This window comes from Telopea speciosissima, chromosome 5 (assembly GCF_018873765.1).
Source record: "Telopea speciosissima isolate NSW1024214 ecotype Mountain lineage chromosome 5, Tspe_v1, whole genome shotgun sequence".
Lineage (NCBI taxonomy): Eukaryota > Viridiplantae > Streptophyta > Magnoliopsida > Proteales > Proteaceae > Telopea > Telopea speciosissima.
Window position 1 is genome coordinate 13427473 of NC_057920.1, and position 10158 is coordinate 13437630.

The 10158-nt window shown below is 39.6% G+C and overlaps 1 long non-coding RNA gene across 1 annotated transcript in view; it reads right to left on the bottom strand.

The window, feature by feature from the left end:
• The window catches only part of LOC122661433, a 30615-nt gene extending 20501 nt beyond the window's left edge, over window positions 1-10114 (bottom strand). Inside the window, exon 1 of the long non-coding RNA XR_006332885.1 lies at window positions 9980-10114. This is a non-coding gene — a long non-coding RNA (uncharacterized LOC122661433). The remainder of the gene's footprint in view (window positions 1-9979) is intronic.
• Between the last annotated feature and the right edge of the window lie 44 nt (window positions 10115-10158).

Genomic DNA, 10158 nt, shown 5'->3' on the forward strand with positions numbered 1-10158 from the left:
AAATCAATTCGATAAATAATGAAAAGTGTAAAACTAGGGAAAGAAACACATTGTACCTAGGGATGTCAATTCTAGGCCCGACCATTAAATCCAAAATCGGCCAGACCCATTTATTAAATGTGGTAGGCTCAAGCCCGACTTGACTAACATTTGGTTGTTCCTGTTGCAAGGGTCCTACCCAACAAGTGTCCGACCGGGACCGACTGATTAGCAGCCCGACTCAACCCCACATGTTTAAAACACCTTTAGAACCCATTTACTCAACACAACATGTTTACAGCCCATTTAAAGCCTATTCATAGCTCTTTATAGCCCATTTAGAGATAAACGTGTCAGTAGCCTTTTAATAAAGCCCGTTTAACCCGATTATTGGAAGTCCGGTTGACTGACCATTTATATACCGTATTATGCCTGCCCGACTACATATTCGGACGGCCATGGTGCCAGGCAAAAATATGTGTTAGGCCCGATGGAGCCGGACCGGTTGACACCCCAAATCATGAATCTGATTTTATTCTATTCCAGAATAATGTTATCAAATATCGATTTACTTTTAAAAAGTTATGGAAAAAAAAAAATAAATCCCACCTGAAATCAAGGAATTGAAAACGTGATGGTTACCAAACGGGTGCTAAAGATTTCTTAAAGAGCACTAACCCTTGCTTTCCCTATAAACTTCAATTTCGCACTCTTCCTACGGAAAATTATCTCTTGCAATTCCCTGTCCGGTCTAGTACCCCAGTGCATGTAATAAGAGGGAGGTGGACCCCACCCAGGCTGAGTGTTCGAGCAAGGTGGAATGTTCATTGCCCCCCTCCTTGTTAGAGCCCCTAGGGGAACTGGACCAGGCAGGGAATTGCAAGGGATAAAGATCCTCTTCCTACCGCTCTTATCGGGGATTGAATTCTCTTATCCCCCTCCTTCCAAGTACGGCACATTCAAATCGATTACAGAGAGAGAGAGAGATGACACTTGTCCTGCAATACTCTGCAATTCTCACACCCTACCCCGTTCTTCCTCATGCTGCCCACTGCAATCCTTTTACCGTGTTTCTTAGGGGTGCAAGTTTGGCCTTGATGGCCTGAGTCTGCCCTGGCCCGCTCTGAGCCTGAACAAGGCCTAGGCTGAGATATCGTCTGAAGCTGAGGGCGGGTTAGGGTTGGGAATTTCCGGTGTTGAGTTAGGGCCAGGCTGGGTCAGGGTTGAGGCCTCGAGCTGAGCTCGACCCAACCCAACCCGAATCTGTCTTCTTCTTATTGTTCATATTCTTCTTCTTTTCCTTTTTTATTCTTTTTAATGTTCTTCCTATTCTGTTTTTTCTATTTTTTCTACTTCTTCCTTTTCTTCCCAGCTTGGTCAGCCCATATATTTCTCTTGCCCCCATGGTCAGCCAATCAAGGTTAGCACGGCCCAACCCTGAGGGCGGGTCAAGGTTGGATTTGAGTCAGGATCGGGCTAGGACAGGCTTGGGCCTAACTAAGAGGACTCAAGGTTGAGTTGAGATTTTAAAAGGCCTGGCCGAACCCGACCCTATCACTGCCCTAGTATTCCTAGTTAACAAAAAGTTTTACCCTCTCTTCCCCCACAAAATCTTACCCAAAAAGATGGGATTTTGGAGAGGGATGGGGGTGGAAAATTTTGATTACCACGTGAACCAACAATCCCCTTTATTTATGCAAACTTGTCTCCTCATCTGTCCCACCTCATCAACCAAACAAACATGGGTTTTTGGTGTTTTATGCTTGCAATTTTTTTCCCATCCCACTCCTTTCCGACAAGACCCTATGATAGATAACTCGAATGGAACTGGCCCAAAACCAAAAATGAAATTGACAAACGGAATTTCACCCTAACGTTACAGCTCGTTTGGCCCAAACAACCCGATTGGACATCAAAGTGAACGGACCAATAGAAGTGGTGGCAACTGGCAAGATTAAATTATGTTAATCAGAATAAAAAGCAAGATTAAATTATGCAATTACCAATGTATCCACTTTAGTCTTCAGCACATAAACGAAGGTGTACTCATAGTCGTAATAGATTAGCAAGTTACCAGGTGAAAAGGACGGGCAATCTGAGTATTTAATACATGAGGGTAGAAGGAGATGTAAAAGTTTAAAAGCAAGATACTATCAGTAAAGAAGTTTAAGGTATGGTAGTTTTAATAAATATGGGTTGTGTGGTGTAGTGATAGTAATTTTTTTTTTGAAAAAAGGAAAGATATAATAAATATGGGAAAAAATTCTCTGTTCGGGAGTGTGGCCTATGCCGGCACTCCCATGAGTCTATCTCTCTCCTCCCCATGTGAAAAGACACCTCTGCCCGATTGTTTTAATGAGGAAAGAGATAGACAAATGGGAGTGTTGGCGTAGGTCACACTCCCATACAGAAAACTGCTTCCCAATATATTAATATAAGGGCAAATTTTACGGACACCCCCTATAAGTATATGAAATATCATGGATATACCAAACTTTGGAAAAATATCACATACTACCCTTATTTTACCACTTTATTTCAATTTAGTCTACTCCGTTAGGTTTGTGCAGTTAAGTCACTGTTAACTCTTCTATAATGATGAAATTATCCTTACCACATGATGAACTTACCATAATACCCTTTAGGGTAAAACCCCAAATTACAAAACAAACCATTCTCTTCCTGGTCTTCGTTGTTCTAAAGGGGGGAACAAGCAAGAACAGGGAAAGGGATTCATTGACAGGCCCCATTTTTGCTTCTATTTTCATGTTCTGAAGACGGAAGAAGCAACAATAGCAAGACCAGTATGTTTTCCCCCTTCAATCTATCCACTATAGTTGTAGTGTTGTTCGGTGCACCCACCCTGAAACCCATCTTTTCCACTGCAAAATCTCTCTGTATCTTTTCTTTTCTTTTTTTAAACAAAATCGATTTCTTCAAGAACATGTCCGTACATGATCAGCTTGCTAAACTTATGATTGTTGCCTTTCCCTTCTTTTATTTTTTCCCTTGATGAGATTCCAAAAAAATCTATGAGTCTCTCGGATCCTACTTCATTAAATAACTAAAATCTCTCAAATTTGAATTTGATCTCAGATGACTTTTCTTTTAATTAATCCAAATGATCTTCTTTCTTTTCCTGCAAAAATCTGAAAATGGGTATAGTCTCATTTCTCATTATTCATTAAAGATTCCTTCTCCAATTGGAAATTTCTAGGGTTTAGTTTTCCTTTTCAATTTTCTTCATTGAGAAAATAAGATGTGTTCATTCGTTAGTGTTCCCAGTATTTTGATCTATTCGGATTCATTTAACTCAATCCAATACATTCTGAAGCTTAAAAATGCTCCGAAAACTTTTTGGTTTCTCCATTATATTCACAATCTATCTTTAAGGTTCCATGAGGTGGCCTTCAAATTTGTATACAGAAAAGCCTTGGTTTTCAAACCAGCAACTCGGATAAGTGTCTTTATTTTTTGTCTGAGTGAAACAAGGTCGCGATTATTTGCTTATATGTAGACAACATGTTGATTCTAGGTTCTGATCTCTCTATAGTGAGTGACATTAAAAAAGGGATCAGTATTATGAAAAAGATCAACGGTTGGAGAACGCCAAAATGGCTTATAATTGGAGCGCCGATATTTAATGGCAGGTGTTTCACATAGATTGCTGACATGAATGGAAAACCCCCTTCTTTTAATTTCCTTTTGGGTATACACGAATTACCATAAAGTTATCCCTCATTTTGTTATCTCTCTCTAAAGTAGCCCATCTGACGTCTGAAGTATTACCAGAAAAATGTTTGAAGTATTACAAAGATCAACAATACTTCAGCCTTGAGCTTTCACGTTTTCCATAATAAAGCTCCATTTATCAAAAGAAAAAGTCAGAACTAGCCCTCGTATACTGAGAATCTGAGATACGATATGTTATAAAATAAAAATTAAAAACTTCTCTCTTTCATTAGTTATTTAATTTGGTCAAAGTGTAATTAGCATTAGTAAATTTTCTTAAATAAATAACGGATGTTTGACATGATGGGGAAGAGTTGAACTAGATCGATTCAAAGATGCACAAGGCTTTGAAAACTTAATCTGAATATGTTTCACAGGCAGATGAATCGGGCCTTTCGATTCTCGGTTAGTCTTCGGCAATTTGGCACATGGTTTTTGGTGGCTATCGGTTGTTTGTCAGGAAGGGAAAGACTAGTGGCCATGCCCAATGTCAACGGAATGAAAATGTTCTTTGTGCTGGGCCACATGCTGCACCCAAACGCATGGGGGGTGTAGGCAAAATGACCACTCCACGCCCCTGAATGGTGGAAATGCCACTCCCATATGTTTGGGCGAAGCCTGTGCTGTGGCTCAAAGAACATCAACCTTAAATAAAAATAGATAATGGCAATTCGATAAATATTTTTTGGAAAAAAGAACTGGTCGTGTGTTGTGGCGTGTACCTGCACCGAGACATGGCTAGACACCAAATGACCGCCCCACCCCCATTGAAAGGTAGGGGTGTGCCAGTCATTTTGCACCTGACCTTGTTTGAGCACAAATACACGCCACAGCACATGACCGGGTGGCATTCGTTTTCCCTTGTTTTACTAACATGCGATTGTTCCCGTTGCAAGGGTCCTACCCAACGGGCTCCCAATAAGGAAAGACTGATTAATAGCCCGACTCAACCCAACATGTTTAAAACATGTTTAGAATCCATTTACTCAACCCGACATGTTTACAACCCATTTAAAGCCTATTCATAGCTCTTTATAGCCCATTTAGAGATAAACGTATCAGTAGCCTGTTTAAAGTCCGTTTAACCCGATTATTGGATGCCCGGTTGAAATCGACAATTGACTAAAAGAGAGACTTCAAAGAATAATTTAAAATAGGAAAAATTAAATCCCTTCCTTTTTACTAGCCTAATTACACATTCCTCTCCTCAATTTTATCCAATTACACCCGGCCCTTTTCTGACTGACGGTGTTAACCTGCTGTTAGATATAGTTTACAAAAGATTATTTTACCCTTACACTATTTTCTTCTTCTTCCTACAATCCCTCCGGTCCCATCATCGACGACATGGCTGACCTCACTACCACCACCTGTATCCATTCTGGTTTTGCCGAACAATCAAACAACAGGTAAAGTAAAATTAAGAATAAATTTACAAGCTCTGGCTCCATCTCCTTTCTTCAATTCCCTACCCATATTAGAGTGAGCGGGGAATGTTCACGTACATGAGTGTACGTGACTGACTCACACAGTCGTTCAAATAGAATCCAATCTGTGAGAATAATTTTTTTTTTTTTGATTTTCTGTGAGTCGTTCACATACACTCACGTAAGTGAAGATTCATCATCGGACTCCATGTTAGAATGGATGACTTGAATTACCAACATTTATTGTTGGTGCTTTGATCACAAGCCCACTCCACTGCCTATAATCTGAGAAAGACAACATGCTAGCTGATCCAATTGAGGGGGAAAGAAAAAAGATGAGCTCATGTGTGAATATTGAGTACACAGACTCGTTAATCTCCAGCCATGAATTGATCTATTTCCCCAAGATCAGCAACTAAAGGTTCCAACTCTGTAACATCCTCAACTTCCTCTTCAATGGAACTCCTTCCTCGAGCTCTGAAGCGGGGACCCAATTCAGGTTTCGTCAAATGTTTTGCATTTTTTCTGTCCGCACCCAACCTGTAATGCTGTGATTTCTTCCTTCTCGATCGTCTTCACCTGCGATACAATGTTGTCGTCCAACCAGAGGACCGAGATTGGAAACCTAGCTCCCCACTTGTCCCAAGCCGCCGTCATCTCACATTTAACAACGATTGCACCGGTCCTCGCTCTTCGAATCAGGATTCATAACTCCCAATTTGGCTTCAATGAATCTCAACCCTCCACTATCGAAATCGTTATCATCCTCGATAATCATGGGCTGAGCAGAGAATCTCCTGAATTTTGATAACTACTGCTAATTATTGTTGTTGTCGGAGCAAATGAGAGAAGCCTAAGACAAGAAATGAGGCTTCTCGAAGTGGTAGACATAGCAACGAAGCTAAGAGCAATGGGCAGAGTTGAGATAAGGCGTTCAAAGTGCTCGATCATGTCACAGAATCCATGGCAAGAAGCCAAGAAATGCAAATCTCAAAACCCAAATTTCATGACAGACTAGACCTATAGACGCAAGGAGGCTTACCGTTATTGCCCTTCAAAGGCATTGCTGCCAGAGAAATTGGTGACAAAATCAGAATTAATTTAGTCACTCAAGGTGTAGAGGGGTGGAAGCTAAGATACCGGTGGTGAGGGTGGCAATGTTTGGTCACTCAAGGTGCAGAGAGGTGGAGGCGGGTGGGGTTGCAAGAGGAAGAAGAAACAAAAAAGAAAGGGTATTTTGGGTATTATATGATCCCAGGGTTAGATTGGGGATTAAATAAAATATGACTTAGCACGTCACGGTTTAACTTAACGGTATGGGTATATTAATAATTTATTGTAAACTATAGGAGATATGGGTGTAATTGAGAAAAGTGGGGGCAAGGAATGTATAATTCGGGCATATTACAAGGGAGAGAATGTAAATTTTTCCAAAAAATGTCTATTTCATCATTGTCAGGAACATCTCCATGTGTTACCCTAGAAAAAAGAAAAAAAGAGAACATCTCCATGTGACAAAATGTGATGTATACGGTTGGCAAGGACCAATATTTTTTCATTAAAAATTCAAGAATTCAATTCTCCTGAACCACCTGCACACACGTAGTCACATATTGACATGCAGTACAAAACAAGTCTGATCCCGAAGTAGGCGAGGCATCCATCCAATGGCACTTTTGCAATCAAATTCACGCTTAGCACGCAACTCAGTTTTAGAGTTTGCTCTGAAGTTTATAAGATTATCACAATAAAGGTTCCACAATCGGTACGGTTTTGATAATACGATATGATTTTGATACGATATACTTAATATTGATATCGTATCATATCGTTTAAAAATCTTATTTTTAATATCGCAACTGTACCGTTATGATACGGTATGAAAATGATTTACAAAACAGGATGGAGAATAGGAAAACGGAAAAGAAAAAGAGGAGAAAAAAGACCCATTCAAATAAAATAAAAAAAATTCTTAATAGTCCCTCAAGCTTCAAGACTCCATTGATGTAGAATACATCCGTATGAACCTTCCATTTCTGAAAAATCCATATGAAGATAAAACGAAAACACAGATAAAAAAACAAGAATCAGAATATCAGAAATGTCTTCTTCTTCCTCCAAACTCGTATTAATGTATTCAACCAACCTTATAGAACAACAATAGGGGTAGAGGAGAAGCAAACCCATTACCCATCTCAAATATTAAAAGTAAAGAAAACGATTTACAGACAGAAAACAGTAAAATTCAAAATCTTAAGCTTATATGAAGATGATTGATGAGTGAGACGGTGAAAGAAAGAGAGAGAAAGAGAGACAGGGAGAGGTTATGGGGATGGGTTCACGAAAGTTACTGTGAAACAAACCTGAAAATAAATTTCGGAAATTAATGATGATTTAGTGATTTACCTGAGAATCTAGAAATCCAGTAGCAGAGAACCAGAGAGGAATCTGAACTCTGAACAGTCTGAAGAGATCTTGTCGGAGTGCTGCTCTGGGCGTCGCAACTCGTCTGGAGTCTGAAGAGATCTCGTCTGGAGTCACTGCTCAGTCAAGACTCGAGGAGGCTCTGGCCGCTCTGCCGGAGTGCTGCTCTGGGCGTCGCAACTCCCAACGAAGCTTAGCCAGGAAGGGCGAAGCCGTAAATGGGAGAGGGAAGTGGGAAACTAGGTTACTCCACCATTACTGTGAGAGTGTGAGACTGAAACTCTGAAAGTCGAAAGCGTGAAACTGTGAAAGGTTAAGCCGTTAAGGAATTAGGGATTTAGGATTTGGTTTTACAAATACCCCCAATACGGTACGGTTTCGGTATCATTTTGGTATAACGGTACGGTTTCGATATATATCGATGGTATTATATCTAATACCGATATTATACCATATCATGATCAATACTGTTTGACTATACCGTATCGTACCATATCATTTTTGCTACGGTGCAATTTGATACAGTTTTACACAGGCGGTTTCGATTTCGATACACAATTTCAATTCCAAATTGACACCTCGTTCCACTTCCAGTTGCATGCATGCAGAAAATCACCTAACTATGTTCAGGGCCAACTACAACTCCATGTTTGAGGAAATATGGTTTTTCCCACGTCTTAGAGAGAGAAGGTATGATGACTGTGCATCGTATGAATGTTCTCCGACTGAGGTAGTGGTCCTTGTGTAATCAATAAAGCAAAGCAAAACAACTTTTTTTTTTGGGTAAGAAGTAAAACAAAACAACACAACCCCATAGTGAAAGAAAGATGGTTTTTCCCACGTTTTCGAATTTAGAGAGAGAGAAGGAGATTTGGAACTCTCCAGGAGTAGTTAGGATCAATTTGGCTCTCCTCCAATTGTAGCAGGAGTTGGAGAGTCCAACCCAGTAGAAACACCCAAAAAAAAGTGGGGATTTGATCATCTCATAGCGGGGCCACTTGAATCCCACCTATGAAATGATCAAAACCACCCTTGTTTTACTGGGCTGAACCCTCCAACTCCTGCCATGACTAGAGGAGAGCCAAATCCTAGTGGGATCTCCCAGTGAGGTCACTACATCTGCAACATGTGTTGGAGTGGATTCAAGGGCTGGTCTCTCTCATTTGCAATCCCAATTTCTCTCTCTCTCTCTCTCTCTTCAATCCCTTCCTTTGTTTTTAGTTAAAAGCAATTGATATTTTTTATTTTTTGATTGTTTATTATTTTCTTTTTAATTTTCATTCAAACTTCCATTCTTATTTGGTCTCTCATTTGCTCTCTCAATTACACACACTCTCTCTTCAATCCGTTCTTATTTTTTATTCAACGGTTACCAATTTTTTATTTTTAATTATTTATTAATTCTTATTATTTTTTGGTTTCGTTAATGAAGGAAAAGGATTCTGTCTAGCCGTGGCGAGAGCTGGAGCATCTAGCCCTACCAAACGACAGCAAAAACAGGGGACATCGATCTTAGTCTCAAAATGATTTTTTAATGCCCCAAAACTTAGACATTTCATAGGGAAGAATGTCTTTGATTGATTAACTCTTTTGTGGTTCTACATTGTCTTCCCTCTTCTCTATATTCTTATAGATGATTTCTCCCTTTTAAATGGTGTTAGAGACCCATACAAATTCAACAATGTAGTATTTACCTAAGAAATATGAGTTAGGAAAAAATAATTAACACCAATATTACAAATATTCAGATTGATAATTACAAAAAATATTTTCATTGAGGAAAACTCAAACTTGAATCATGCAACGCTACAACAAAGACTCTTCAATCATCCATTAATATCTAAGTAAAAAATAGACATCAACATCAATTCCACAACATTTATCAAAAAAAACAAAACATCAATTCCATAACATATCATTGAAACAATAAACTCTAACCCTTCATCATCTTTCAAAAAAGGACATTCACATCTCTAGATAAAAGTATACTCAATTCAACTCGAGTTTTTCAGAATCTTTTTTTTTTTTATGAAAATAGTCACACGTTTTATACACCAATCCCAAAAGGTTAACCGAATCTTTTGAACTGTGACACAATACATTTATTCTGCTGGTTTAGAGACTGGGATTTTCCACGAACGAAAACCAAGATAGAATAGCTGCATCCCAAATGCTCATAAGAGCATTTCCTGATGGATCCACATCCTCTACTTTCAGTAAATGTACTTCCATCTTACTTCCCTCGCTTCTCAGCTTGCCACCTGTCTTTTTGAGCATCCAACGACTGGGATTCAATGAATTTAAAATTTTTTGAATTTCACTCCCTATCTGAACCACTATAAACCCACTCAAACCAACCCAACCCAACCGGTTCATATCGATCAAACCAAACCAAAGTCCATTGAAGAAGAAGAGACAAAAATGGAGGCATTGAAGATGAGACTCTTCGCCGTTGTGATCCTCATGGTCTTGGCCATGTCGGCGGTTCAGAATGTAGCAGCAGCTGAAGCTCCGGCACCGACTCCTGCTTCTGACGCGGCCGTATTCGTTCCTACCGTATTCGCTTCCCTAACTGGTCTCGTCTTCGGATTATTCT